Source organism: Chroicocephalus ridibundus, chromosome 1 (assembly GCF_963924245.1).
Source record: "Chroicocephalus ridibundus chromosome 1, bChrRid1.1, whole genome shotgun sequence".
In the NCBI taxonomy this organism is placed as follows: domain Eukaryota; kingdom Metazoa; phylum Chordata; class Aves; order Charadriiformes; family Laridae; genus Chroicocephalus; species Chroicocephalus ridibundus.
Window position 1 is genome coordinate 16,368,331 of NC_086284.1, and position 14,783 is coordinate 16,383,113.

Sequence of the window (14,783 nt, forward strand, 5' to 3'; positions counted from 1 at the left end):
TTTCATTTTTTATTTTTATTCAACTTGAATAGCAAGTACTATAGCTTAATCTTTTAGAATGTGCTTTACTAAACATGACTTTTGAACCAAAAAAACATTCTGAAACAAGAAAACTCTTAATACTCAGTAAAATCACAACAGGCTTCTTAGACAGTTAGGTTTTTTAAAATTCATTTTTCAAGGCAATTTATTAACCCTCATCACAAAGGGGTTTTTTCATAATTAATAAGTATTTTTCAGGAAAAAAATAATGAAATTAAATTTTTGATTCCAAGGGTAATAAAATAGTTGACCATAGTAGGATCATCTGGGACTTGTATATTGCTGTATATTGGTATTAATGTTAGAATGGCATAATGACCTTTTGATATATCATCCTGCCTATCTAACTATGAAGTCTCAGCCAAAAATTCCTTTTCTATATCTTTCTTCATGCTCTTTTATCTGTGAAAGTGACAGAAGCGCTACTTTTCTTCTCTTACTCTAGTCAAACTTTTTCTTTATGAAAAACACTTCCATATTCTTCTACACCATCACAGGCCGCTTACCACTGAAAAATATGATTCTTGGTAATGTCATGCTGAAATGTGAACACCCCAAAAACTATCTGCTTTGACTAGATATCCCCTCAGGTATTTAAAGTTAACTTCTGACAGTTCTGGGTTATGAATTATTCACATTCTGAATAGCATCTCCAGTAACACATCAATAAACCGACGAGATTTGTTTTATGTTTCCCCTAAACTTTCTTGAAAATCCTTCCTTCTTTATGGCAATTGAGCCATCTCTGAAATACATATATGTATATAGCTGCATATTTTTGTTACTTACATTTATGCATATATATCTAAAATAAAAAAAAATAATAATTAAAGTTTTGGTTGTCTTTGCTGGCTGGTGCAGTCTTGGAGAAAGATATTTGTACAACATGCTTGAGTTAATGTGCATGTTTAAAAATATTAATATGCATTCTTTACAGACTAGGAAAAAAAAAAAAGATTTAACTACCCATCTCCCATGATACAAATTTTCAGTGAATGATCAGAACCTTTTCACTAACTGTTAATAAAACAGGAAGGAAAATATATACTAAATTATCATGTGGACTATTAAAGTCTTAATAAATCAGGCAGCACAACAACAACAACCAAAGATTAAGATCTGCCATGAGGAAAACGGATACTGCCAATTATTTTTCATTTGACACAACCAAGCTTGTTAATATTTTATATACCTGCTGTATATAGACCTAAAACATTTCTTCACGCCAAACCTGTGTGGTTTAGATACCACAAGAAATTGGGCAAATGCTCATCTCAATGTAACGGATGCACCTCATGGCTATTCCTAAAATCCCAGAGTTGTGGGAATTCAGCCAATTCAGTGCTCCGTCAATTGCTGATAGATATTCTGGCATCACTATGCCTTATCTCACCATGCTCAATTCTGTTGTTTGGCTCTGAGAAATATGTATTTCAGCAGTAACTGATTCGGCAAGCAGAGAGAAGTATAGAAAGATTTTTGTAAGATTTTTATATCCTCAGAGCCTAGCGTTACATATGCAGAAGAGCTGATGGTTTTTCTTCTGCTAGGATCTAAGCTTAACACACCTTTTCTATAAGCTGTGCAGCCCTTTCACTATTCCTGTGTATATGCTGAGAGACACGGAACATGGCCATAGCTTTAACTTCTTTGCAAATCATTGCTGAGCTTTCTCTGTGTGGATTGTATCTGACCCAGAGGTGGAAGATGAGGCTACAAAAGCATTTTCATTCAAATCAAGAGTGCACATTTGAACTGAATGTCCTTATCATCCTCTCTAACTCCGCTTTGTTTCACACCCCAGAGCAGGCTTGGAGAACGTGAACTGGGTTCCTCTTGGATGAACTAAATTTGTGCTCCAGGAGCACACCTAATGCAGTGTAACAGCTGGTAGGCATTCATGAATATGGATTTTCTCCCATATGTAACCTAATTTGTAGGCGGCTTTTAAAATTTCTCTCAAACAGTGACTGGGGATTTGTGATTTGTAATGCAGAGGGCAATGCAAAAGCGGTACCATGACTAGTAAGGTATGCTGCTGCTACCTACTAGTTCACCTTCGTTTTCTAAGCCAATGTATTTGTCTTCCCTAAGAAGGGAAAAAGCTCCAAGAATTGCTTAAAATAAGCATCCTCTTGGCCAGTTAATTTTAAGCGACTCATTTAAGCCACTCGTGTTTTCCTTGGGTCCTTATCCTTCCTCATATGCTTATGCTTTTCTCCCGTATGCCTGTAATCTCACTTATTAATATCTTAAGAGCACATCACTTTGTTCAAGAGCAACACAATGTGTCACTTTGTCAAATCCTTTACATTTTTTTTTACATTTGAAAGAATCACAGAAGTCTTGCTGTGAACTCAGTCATATAATGAGTTTTCTGGAAGCTGTACCAAGATTGGTGGTGGTTGGAATTTTAATTTCATGGGAAAATGTGACATTTTGATACGAGATAAAGTTCTTCATCAAAAATGAAAGGCAGATTTTTCCAAAATGTCTTTAAAATATGTAACTTAAGAATTTTTTGTGTTTCAGTAAAGTCAAGTATTCTGGTTTAGTATCAGAGCACATTCTGGTATTTATGTAATCTGTATAATATTGTATATATACAATCACCAAAAAAGTAATACATTGCTGTAGAGGTTGAAATGCAGCAAACCAATAAAAATGAAATTTAACTGTTAGCATACCACCGTTGTTCAGTATTTTAAGAATAAATCAATAAAGCTTAAATGTTTCTTTTTAACTTTTGCCCAGATTAAAAATTTATTGAAATCAACGTTATTCAATTTCATTTTTAACAAAAATTTGTCATTTGGAGACAAAGCTGTTGCACCAAGAATTTTTCAACCATCTGTGTTTGAAAGCAAAACTAACAACATTGAGGAAGTTTTTCTAATTTATGACATAAATTTGAATTAATTCATTTACCGCTGAATGGTTCTAACATTTATACCATAACCGTGGAAATCCTACAGGGTCTGTTACCTTAACTGTTTCTTGGTGCTATAGAATGCATCAGTAATAACTTTGTACATTATTATGAAATGACAACGACATATCCACTGAGTAGGTGAATACAAAAAAGACACAAAAGAGCAGAGTTTCCTCATCCCTGACAAAAAAGGACAAATTTAGCTGTAATATCATAATTACAGCTAGTTGATAGTAACACAAATACCTCACAAATGAAAACAAAGATCTGTTCCACGTACACAGATGCAGTGCAACCAGCTGTGCATTTTAGAAGCTCAGGAAGTCTTTTATCCTCTAACACAGTTCTTTACCCTTATAAACCTTTGTCTTTTGTGTATTTTGTAGTAGTATTTTCTCTGCGTTCTCAGGAGAAAGTAACCTCTTTTATGTATTTTCCTCTATTCCACAGATCCAATAAAACTTTTTTACAGATGTTGCAAGTAAGAATTGAGTGCTGCCTAGGCAGTTACAGAGCTCCTTCTAATTTACTTTTGTTTCACACTCAGGAGACCTGAGCATGAGTGTCAGTAGTTTTTATCATGTGAAACCTAGAGATAGGATTTTATTTGGCTTAGAGTATCTGTGCTGTGCCTAAAGGTATATATTAACATTTTTAGAGAGACCAAGATGGAGACTTCGCTCCAGCTTGCGTAGTTCGAAGCCACATATTTTAACTTAGCAAAGGGCATGGAATTATAATAGAAAGTTGCATGACATGATGTGTTGTGAACATGATCCATAGCCCATTGAAGCTAGCAGCAGCCTTGTAATTGATTTCATTGGAAACTGGAACTTGTCTTATCAGTGCAGGAGAATTGGGCAAGCATTTAGATAGCAATGCTGATACATTTGATGCCAAGGTGTTTTCATGTTAATGAAAATATGGTGTTGGTGCCATATCTGCAAGTATTTTTGTAAGTATCATTTTTGTAAGTATTTATAAAAAAGACTGTGATCCTGAAATGTCCAAACCTTCTATTTGTGTTGCCAGTCTGAAGAAATAAGTTTCAGTCACCTTGCATAAATTCCTGGATTTGATGGAATTTACGCAGTAGCCTTTTCTGAGCATCTTGACCTCTACAACAAGTGGATTTTCATTGCATAGACTACTTTCCCTTTTTTTGGTTTAAAGGAGAAAATCCATTTCTAATACACCTTACCTTTGGTATCAGATGGTATCAATGTTGGTAGATTCAGTAGCCATAGGACGAATATTCCCTACGTTAGACTAGTATTATGTGTACGTGCAATCACAACATATCAGATGTTCCAGAATACTGGAAGATCAGAAGTAGATTAGTACTAAACAGAGTTGTCTGACAGACAAAGAAGTAGAAGTTGCAGTGCCTACACCAAGAGGTCTCTGGAGTCAAACCCTGCCACTGAAGGCCAAGAAAATGAACTTCTCCTGAGCTGGAGCTCAGGAGAGCAGTCCTTGAGCTCGATGGAGAGGAGGAGGTGGTACAAAGCTTCACCCCACCTGGATTTATCATAGAATCATAGAATAGTTTGGGTTGGAAGAGGCCTTCACAGGTCATCTAGTCCAACAGCCTGCATAGAGCAGGGATATCCTTCAGCTAGAACAGGTTTCTCAGAGCCCCATCCAACCTGACCTTGAATGTTTCCAGGGATGGCGCATATGCCACCTCTATGGGCAACCTGGGCCAGTGTTTCACCACCCTCATTGTAAAAAAATTCTTCCTTAAGTCTTGTCTGAATCTACCCTTTTTTGGTTTAAAACCATTACCCCTTGTCCTGTCACAACAAAAAAGGGTTGTCCCCATCTTTCCTCTAGGCTCCCTTTAAATACTGAAAGGCCTCAATAAGGTCTCCTCAGAGCCTTCTCTTCTCCAGTCTGAACAATCCCAACTCTCTCAGCCTGTCCTCATAGGAGAGGTGTTCCAGCCCCCTGATCATTTTTGTGGCCCTCCTCTGGACCCCTTCCAACTGGTCCACATCTTTCCTGTGCCGAATGTTCCAGAGCTGGACACAGTACTCCAGGCGGGGTCTCATGAGAGCGGAGTAGAAGGGGAGAATCACCGCCCTCGACCTGCTGGCCACACTTCTTTTGATGCAGCCCAGGATACGGTTGGCCTTCTGGGCTGCCAGCGCACATTCCTGGTTCATGTCCAGCTTTTCATCCAGCAGTATCCCCAAGTCCTTCTTGGCAGGGCTGCCCTCAATCCCTTCATCCCCCAGCCTGTATTGATACCAGGACTTGCCCTGAACCAGGTCCAGGACCCTGCAGTGGGCCTTGTTGAACCTCAAGAGTTTCACATGGGCCCCCTTATTGAGCTTGTCCAGGTCCCTCTGGATGGCATGCTGTCCCTCAGGTGTGTCAACCCCTCCACTCAGCTTGGTGTCATCTGCAAAGTTCCTGAGGGTGCACTCGATCCCACTGTCTATGTCATTGATGAAGATATTAAACTGTACTGGTCCCAGTATGGATCCCTGAGGGATACCACTTGTCGTAAGTCTCCATCTGGACGTTGAGCCATGGACCACTACCCTCTGGATGTTACCATCCAACCAGTTCCTCATCCACCAAACACTCCACCCATGAAATCCATCTCTCTTCAATTTAGAAATTAGGATGTTTTGGGGGACAGTGTCAAAGGCTTTACAGAAGTCCAGATAGACAATATCCGTAGCTCTTCCCTTGTCCACTGATGCAGTCGCTCTACCATAGAAGGCCACAAGGTTGGTCAGGCAGGTCTTGCCCTTGATGAAGCCATGCTGGCTGTCTCGAATCACCTCCCTGTCCTCCATGCGCCTTAGCATAGCTTCAAGGAGGATCTGTTCCACGATCTGCCCAGGGCACAGAGGTGAGGCTGACAGGTTGGTAGTTCCCAGGGTCCTCCTTTCTACCCTTTCTCAAAATGGGTGCAATGTTTCCCTTTTTCTAGTCACTGGGCACTTCACCTGACTGCCATGGCTTATCAAATATCATGGAGAGTGACTTGGCAACTACATCAGCCAATTTCCTCATGATTCTGGGATGCATCTCATTAGGTTCCATAGGCTTCTGTATATTCAGGTTCCTCAAGTGGTCATGAACCTGACCTTCTCTTACAGTGGGAGGGGACTTTGCTCTCCCAGTCCCTGCCTTGTGGTCCCTCCACTTGAGAGGTGTGGGAAGAGAGGCTGCCAGTGAAGACTGAGGCAAATTTCATGATTTCATGGTTTTCATGATTTCATGATTTCATAGTATCTATCACTGCTGCATTAAGAATATTTTAAATAATTCAGAAACCGAACATGGTTTGGCTTTCCTCTCCATTACTTCCTCCTGATGGCCACAAAACCAGACTATATTGTATGCTTATGCTGGAGGAAAGTGCCGGGTCCTTCATTTTGGTCACAACAACCCCGGGCAACGCTACAGGCTTGGGGAAGAGTGGCTCGAAAGCTGCCCGGCAGAAAAGGACCTGGGGGTGCTGGTGGACGGCCAGCTTAACATGAGCCAGCAGTGTGCCCAGGTGGCCAAGAGGGCCAATGGCATCCTGGCTTGTATCAGGAATAGCGTGGCCAGCAGGAGCAGGGAGGTCATCGTGCCTCTGTACTCGGCACTGGTGAGGCCTCACCTCGAGTACTGTGTTCAGTTTTGGGCCCGTCACTACAGGAAAGGCATTGAAGTGCTGGAGCGTGTCCAGAGGAGAGCCACCAAGCTGGTGAGGGGTCTGGAGAACAAGTCCTATGAGGAGAGGCTGAGGGAGCTGGGCATGTTTAGTTTGGAGAAGAGGAGGCTGAGGGGAGACCTCATTGCCCTCTACAACTACCTGAAAGGAAACTGTAGAGAGGCAGGGGTTGGCCTCTTCTCCCAAGGGAATAACGACAGGACCAGAGGAAATGGTATGAAGCTGCGGCAAGGGAGATTTAGATTAGATATTAGGAAGAATTACTTTACTGAAAGAGTGGTCAGGCACTGGAACAGCCTGCCCAGGGAGGTGGTGGAGTCACCATCCCTGGAGGTATTTAAGAAACGTGTAGACATGGCTCTTCAGGGCATGCTCTAGTGCCCAAGATTGTTGTTTGTGGTGGGGTGTTGTGTGTGGAGTTGTGGGTGTGGAGTTTAGTAGGTGGGTGTTGGTGTGGTTTTTTTGTTTGTTTTGTTTTGTTTTTTGGGTTTTTTTTTTTTTTTTTTTTTTTTGTGGTTGAACTCGATGATCTCAGAGGTCCCTTCCAACCACTAAGATTCTGTGATTCTGTGATTCTGTGAAAAGAGGTGGGATAAGAGAAAAGTAAATAGACAGGAAACAGCACTGAATTCTTATGCCATTAACTATAAATAACCAATGACCAAATTACAAGTGGAAAAAATATGTTGCTACCTACATATATTATTTTTTTTATGCTTTCCTAATATTAATGAGTGGACTCATATATTTTTGCTATTCCTATTGAATGGAAAAAAACCCATGCTATCCTTTCAAAAAAGTAAATCCCTCCACTGTTAATAATGTTCTCCAGCCCTTCAGTGTTTTTTAGGAAGTGTAACACTTCAGAATTAACTGTGAAACAGCAAACATAGTAATGTAACTGAAGGGAATCCTAGTTCAATTAATGAAAACAGCAGAGACTGCTATAATAAAGAGGATTTCTCAAGTTCCATCTACTTGCTTCCCCTTACGTTTTCTGACAAAATCACTGCACAGACCTGAGGACATTCACCTAAATAAATGTTGCTTTTCTCCTTGATAAATAAGACAAAAATGTCATCAAGAAAAGGTGCTGGGTTTTGAAGGAGTTTTATTATTATTATGAGGTGGAAGGCATAGTCTTGTAAGGCAATGGGCATCTCTGGAAAGGAAGTAATTTAAAAAAGCATTCAGTGAAATCAGATGTTGGTGATGTGGCACAGTTTCTCTGTACATTCTCATATATTTTTTTTTTTAAGAAGTAATTATAGGATCATAGGATAATTAAGGCTGAAAGGGACCTCAGGGTGTATCTATTCCAACTTCCATGTAGGTACACATGTATCTTTCAGGTTCATCATTGTCACCACCGTCATCAGCAGTTCCCATGTATCTGTTGGCTCCCTCTGATACACCCTAAGAGCATATATAGCCAGCATCACTTGAATATATTTTGGCCTTGGAGTACAGTATCACTTGTGGTTTGATATGCTACACTGAGGAGGAAAGCATTTGAACATTTGGTTCATATCTGGAATTGGTGAAAAAACAGAACTTGACTGTGAATTGCAATAAGCTGGTCTGTTATTCTTCTAGTTTGTCAAAATAAAACCAACCTCAAAAAATAAAAACCATTTATGAGGGACTAAATAGTTTGACACAACTTGAATTAGCTATTAGAAATCTCTACTAATAAGAGCTTCTTCTCTTAGAGCTATAGGACAGGTAGGAAATGTATAAGATTAGGTAAAAATTCAAGATATATTCTAAAAAAACAGTGTGCTTTATATGAGACCATTTACAGATAGTCCAGTGATTATTATACTTCTCCTTGATCAGGGGTATCTATCACAAAGGAAAGGAGATGTTCTTAACCAAATGCAAGTACTTTTTGAATCCTTGCCCTTTAGCAAAAAATGTTACCAGTTAAAATTTGTCAGATGTTACAGTTCTCTCCATTTTCTCTCATTCCCCGGTGAACACAATTCCCTTCGCCATGTAAAATTATGTTGCTGTCATGGAGTATGTCAACTTTAACCTTTATTACACATTTTCAGTTATAAGTTTTCATGAATGGAATTGAAAACAAAAGAGGGAGAAATCTCTGAGCAAGTGCGGTAAAAGCCTAGTTATTAAATCGCTCCTTCTCATTCTCATGAAGTCTTTCTCTATTATATTTTTCTCTTTCCTTATTACACTCTATATCTATATTCTTCAATGGTATTTTCCAGCAGACAAGTTTTTATTTCTAAAATTTCAGCTTGCACTAAAGGAATTTTAAACATGATTTTTTTTCTTTTTTTTTTTTTCTTTTCTCATGCGTGTATCTTCATGGTCATGATCTGGAATATTAAAGCTGTGTAACTGCAGGCTCTAGCACTACTGGCATTTATTATGAATTTTCAGCAAGGAACTAGAGATGAAACTATTGTACAATGGCACTTCTTATGTGGCAGTCCTTTTGACATATGTCTTACAACCACAGGTAAGTGCCTGTAAAATGTAATTCAGACAGAACTACATGCATTTGGCACATTTATGACTATAAATCTTAGATCTGCCTACACTTCCCTGGATTAAAAACGCTTTTAGCAACTGCAATGAATGAAAATTCTTATTTTTTATAAATTTTATCACAGACAACTAATTATCACTTATGGCTGTTGACAGTATACCCAAGTCTGAATCTTCCTTGAACTGCAGTTGTTTATTAGAATAGTTTTATTGATAGAGAAATGCAGCTATTTCTGAAAGCAGACAAATTTTTACCTATATGAGCTTTAATGGTAAAAAAGCATTTTTAAAGGAACTCAATCTGTATTACATTTTTGTTTCCTTTTTCAGATTACTTAAACTTTGAACTATTTGGTCTTAAATTAGTTACCTCCCTGTTTTCCTGAAAATATAAAGTTGCTCTGTTTGTGGTTATGTTAAAGAACTGGAATGGGAGTAAGATGTCACAGTGAATCACCGAACTTTCTTGTAACTCCAGAAAATCTGCCCTCTATTTCTGCCCTTTGCCGTGTATGAAAATAATTCCAGGATTCTGTCTTGATCTCCAGTATATCAGGGAAGGCCATTGTGTAATATCAGTGAAATCATTCTGCAGCAGATGACAGCATCAATCTAATTTAGAAATAATTTTAAAGTGGGAATGACAATAAAAAGTGCACGGAAGAATGTGGGTATGCTAAGTAATGCACAATGGTGCTAGAAGGGAAGGAATTTCTACCTCGTTAAAAAAACAAAAAAACAAAAAAAAACACCAAAAAACACTCATAGAACCTAATAGCTGGAAAATGAAACTTAACCAATAGAAATAAGAAATAAGGCACACCTTGTTTGTGTACTGTGTTTTTTTTAAAGCTACTGCTGCTACTATAAAACAAATTGTGCTGATGACCCATTGTCTACACTATAGCCATTCTGGGGAGTTTTACTTTAGACTAGATGTAATGCAGTCCTGCGAACTGAGCACCAGCTAGTGGCTGCAGTGCCTCAGGTGCACCCCTAGAGTTTATCTCCTAATTTAGTTTCATTTAAAAAATCTAGTTCGTGTACTCTGAGGCCACTATGCAATGCAAACCGAATCTGGATAAATTAGAACGATCAAGAGATTTACTTCAAAATTGCATTCTGATCCATGCTAGGATGCTAAAGTAGGTGCAGTCCAAGTTTCACATAGTCTCCAAAGCATTTGACCAAATTTGCAAGTTTTGGGTGTTAGAGAAAAATGTGATAGATGGAGTAAAAGTAACCAAGTAGCATGGGTACCTATCATTCTAAGCCTCGTCACCCGTAGAGAAAGTATCTGCTTGATACAAATATCTTCGGGTAAAGTTCTGTGTAAAGCAAAAGGTCAGGTGATGCTATAATTGCTTTCTGGCTCTGAAACCTGAAAATATCACTCACATGAATAGTTCCTTTGAGAACAATCAGACTACTCAGATGGGGAAAGCTGCTGCCACGATGAAGTGTTTGCAGGATCAAGACATAGATAATAATTGAAAGAATAATGTCTTCACTGTAGCCATACATGTTTAAAACATTGTTCATCGTCACTGCCATTATAATATCTATACAGGGAATTGTCAGAACAACTTGTAAGCTTCATTTGAATTATCATTTGGTGAATTGTTTAATAAAAGCAGACTAATACGAAAATATTTTAAAAATCTGCAGAAATTAAGTAATTCTATAATCTCTTCCACTTTAATTGAGATATCCCTATAAGACTGATGTACACAAGTGTGGAATGTGTTTAAAATTCCACTTTGATATTTCTACTACTTTTTAGGAGTTCTGTTTTCATATAAAAAGTAGGTATGCAATGAGCTTCAGGAATGTAATTATATTGACAGCATACTATTGACACATAAAATGCAGAGGTGGAAGAGGAGGATACTAGAACAGGTTGGAAGGGTAGTTGTGACCAGCAGATAACTAACTGGTCAGAAATATGAATAAATTTTCATTTTCACAGTCTGAAGGAGGTAGCTAGAAGGTGTTGAATAGAATAGAATAGAAATAGAATAGAATAGAATAGAATAGAATAGAATAGAATAGAATAGAATAGAATAGAATAGAATAGAATAGAATAGAATAGAACAGAACAGAACAGAACAGAATAGGAGTAGTTCATTTGGAAGGGACCTACAACGATCAACTAGTCCAACTGTTTACAGGACCAAAACCAAGAGAACTATAAATGATAAGGACTAAGGACAGATAATTTTTGGACAGAAAAAAAAAATCCAAATCATAGAAATATTACAAGGCTTGGATGCAAAGTACACATCTGTATAATTTGAAATACTAGGAGGAAGTCGTACAATGGCAGTTCCTTGGTTTAGCTGTAGAGATGTTAGTAATAATCTTACAAAGGTGTGCAAAGGAGTAGAGATTGATTCGGTATTATCTTCCTGGTCTTCAGCTAAATGCAGTAGAACAAACTAAAGATTTAAAATGTCACTGGCAAAAATAATAGCAGGCTTCAGACCAGCTGTGACAGATGTAACTACGAAGAGGTTTTGCAGAGAGTGCAATGTGAGACTGGCTGGAGCACAAATGTCAAAAATCTGAAGATTAGGAGATATTGTTGGAGTTGAAATGGGATTTACAGAAAGTGAGAAGATGAGGTGGGCCTGCAGGGAGGGAGGACAGGAGCAGGATCCTGCTGTGCTGTTGTGCAAAGAGAAATGGTCAGGGGAACACATCAAACCGGATGAAGGAGGAGGTCAGGAAGAGGAAGGAAGAGCAGATGATCATATTAAAGCTGAGGAAAGACAAGCATATACTTGGCAATGTCAAAAGAAGCACAGAGATCAAAAAATTGTGTTGAACAATGAATTATCCATGTGTGGTCAAATGTTAGTCTGTATGTCAGTCAGAGAATCTGAGTAAAGGAGCTGAGTGAGGTGTGTATAAGCAATGCTTTTATTTATCTAAATCCTCCAGGCACTAAATACAGGCTTTTTTTTCCTAAATCTTCCTCGTCTCTTGCCCATAAAGCTCCTTATATAATTTTGGCTTGTTTAAAGCTTGCTTGTAGAAGACACTTCTATTCAGTGTTCTAGCTTTGCATCTGGAGCTGTGCAATATGGAAAGTGGGTGAGTTTCTTGCAGACTTAGCTAGGAGAGTGAGAGCAGAAAATCAAGCCAAAATTTCAGGGGCTGGAGCACTTGCCCTGTGAGGAGGGGCTGGGCGAGCTGGGTTTGTTCAGCCTGGAGCAGACGCCTCAGGAGAGACATAACAGCACCCGCCAGTGACTAAGCAGGTGTCATTGGTCATCACGGAGGTGAAGCTGAGCTTTTCTCAGCTCTGCAGAGCAGGAGGATGAGAGATAATGGACATAAATAGAAGTTTGAGATGCATACTGAACCTATAAGGAACCTATAAGGAGAACCTTTTCCCCACGGGGTCAGTTGGTCAGCGGCACAGGTTGCCTGGAGAGGTTGTGCAGTCTCTGTTCTTGCAGGTTTTTTCAAAACCCAACTGGACGAAGGCCAGAACAACCTGGTCAGATCTCATGGGAGGCCCTGCACTGACCAAGGGGTTGGACTGGAGATCTTCTGAAGAACCTTTGGACCTGAATGATCTTAGATGATTAGTCTGTGATTTAGGAAAAACACACTCATGTTACTCCCAGTAACCAAGCAGGTGCTTGAAAAAACCCTTTCTCTGCCTCAATGTGAGCTGAATCATGCTTATTACCTGCTTATTTTATTAGGCAATTTCAAGACACCTTGTAATTCTACAATGTACTAAATGATCCCTTCTTTGTTTGTTTCTTTTGCTTTTTTTTTTGCGTGAAATCATATAGTTGTTTCCAACCCAAACCTTGGGTGTATGTTTGTGAGCACTATAAATATGATGATAAAACTAGTAAATATGGAGTCATTAAAAATGACCTAATATCTTCTGAGAATAAGACATTAATGTAACTCTAAGATATATAAAGATTTGGCTTATTTTTTTTTAAATTTACATAATTTGCTAAAAGAAACTGCATAAATTTAAATTAACTTTCAGTGCTTTTACTGCAAATTAATTTGTTTCTACAGATAATACCTGCTAGGTTAGTTGAATGTATCAGACTGTGAAACGAAGAATGTGATAAAAAGCATCTTGATATAAATTAAAATGCATTGGTTTTGAAAAATAACTGTGTTTGGATAAAAGCTACTGGAATTAGCAAAAATGTGCTGCTTTGAATAAAAATCTATTCATTTCCATGCAAATATGTTGCTTATCATACAGATGGTCTGATTTCAGTGGCAGGGACATGTATTCAGTTAAGGTATATAAAGTGTCTATTTCAGGCAAAAATTATCCCAAAATATTTAAAAAAAATAATACTAAATATTTTTTTAGTAAAAAGTTAGGAAAAATGTTTAAATCTTCCAAATTCTATTACTGTAGTTGATTGAAATTCTACAATTAAATACTATTCTGTTGGAAAATACGGATTATGAGAAATGAAAACATTTTGTGCAAATCTATCACTTTAACTGAAAATTCAAAATGAAAAAATAATTTCACTCATTACAACATTCTTGTTCATTTTCATTTCTGGCTCATTTGTATGCACTTTTCATGTTGTGCTGGCATAAAAAAAAGAATTCAAAATATACTGAGTGTTTCTTTTAGTAGTTACAAAATACCTATAAAATAGCAATTGAATGAATGGAATAAATAGGAACAATGAAGTCAAAATAGAAGTTTCAGTTCCTTAAAATAGAATTGATTGATTTGACATATATTCTGAATTCTTGTCATATTAAATGAAGATTAACTTCTCTAAAGACTGTGTATTTGAACAAGTATAAATTGTTAGAGCATCGAACAAGATGGATTGATGGCGTTCCCAGAACAGATGATTCATGACAATTGGTGAACTCCAAATCCTATAGACCAGATAGCTTTATTTTTCTTCTCATTTTATGGTAATACAAAGAAGTTCTCTGGGGATATCTGATGTCTAACATCAGATGGGAAAAGACCAGATATACTCTACCTCCTAGGAGGCAATTCTCGGGGAATCTGGAGTATGGGAAGAAACAAAACCTATTTTGGATTATGGGGACGTGGTTACTGTTTAATGTAATACCCAGGTTGCTTTAAAATATTCTAAAAATAGTCCCATTCCACCTGCTGCTGCAAAATGAAAGGTAGAAATGTTTCCTCCTTATTAGATGTTCTTCATGGATTCTGAGGATGGATTAAGGCCGTGATATATAAAATGTACAGATAATTTCAAAAATTTCACTACTTATAAGGCACAGAATGAAAGAAGATTCAGAGCATTGCTTTGCAAAGTATTACTGGTGGTATAGAAAACATGTAAAAATGGAAACAAGAAGTAGCATTTTGATTGCTCCAAACTCACGGTATTGTATTCAGTGGCCAGCCCAGCCCAAACCATGACATAACCCAGCCAGTCTGTATTTCTCAAGCAGAAAATGGAAGCAGGATGTAATGCAGTTGTTGGAGTGGTGAGATGTATCCTGCAGCATCACTAAATTAGATTGGAACACTCAATTTTGAGGGTGATGGCATGTGATAAGTTGTAGAGGAAAAGTGGGCAATGCAGTATGGAAATATTAAGGCTGGTGCTTCCAGGGATGTTG

The 14,783-nt window shown here is 38.1% G+C and overlaps 1 protein-coding gene across 6 annotated transcripts in view; it reads left to right on the plus strand.

Annotated features, from left to right (window-relative positions):
- Window positions 1–14,783, plus strand: part of CNTN5 (contactin 5) — a 664,123-nt gene that overhangs the window by 37,857 nt on the left and 611,483 nt on the right. The gene's annotated exons all lie outside the window — the stretch shown is intronic.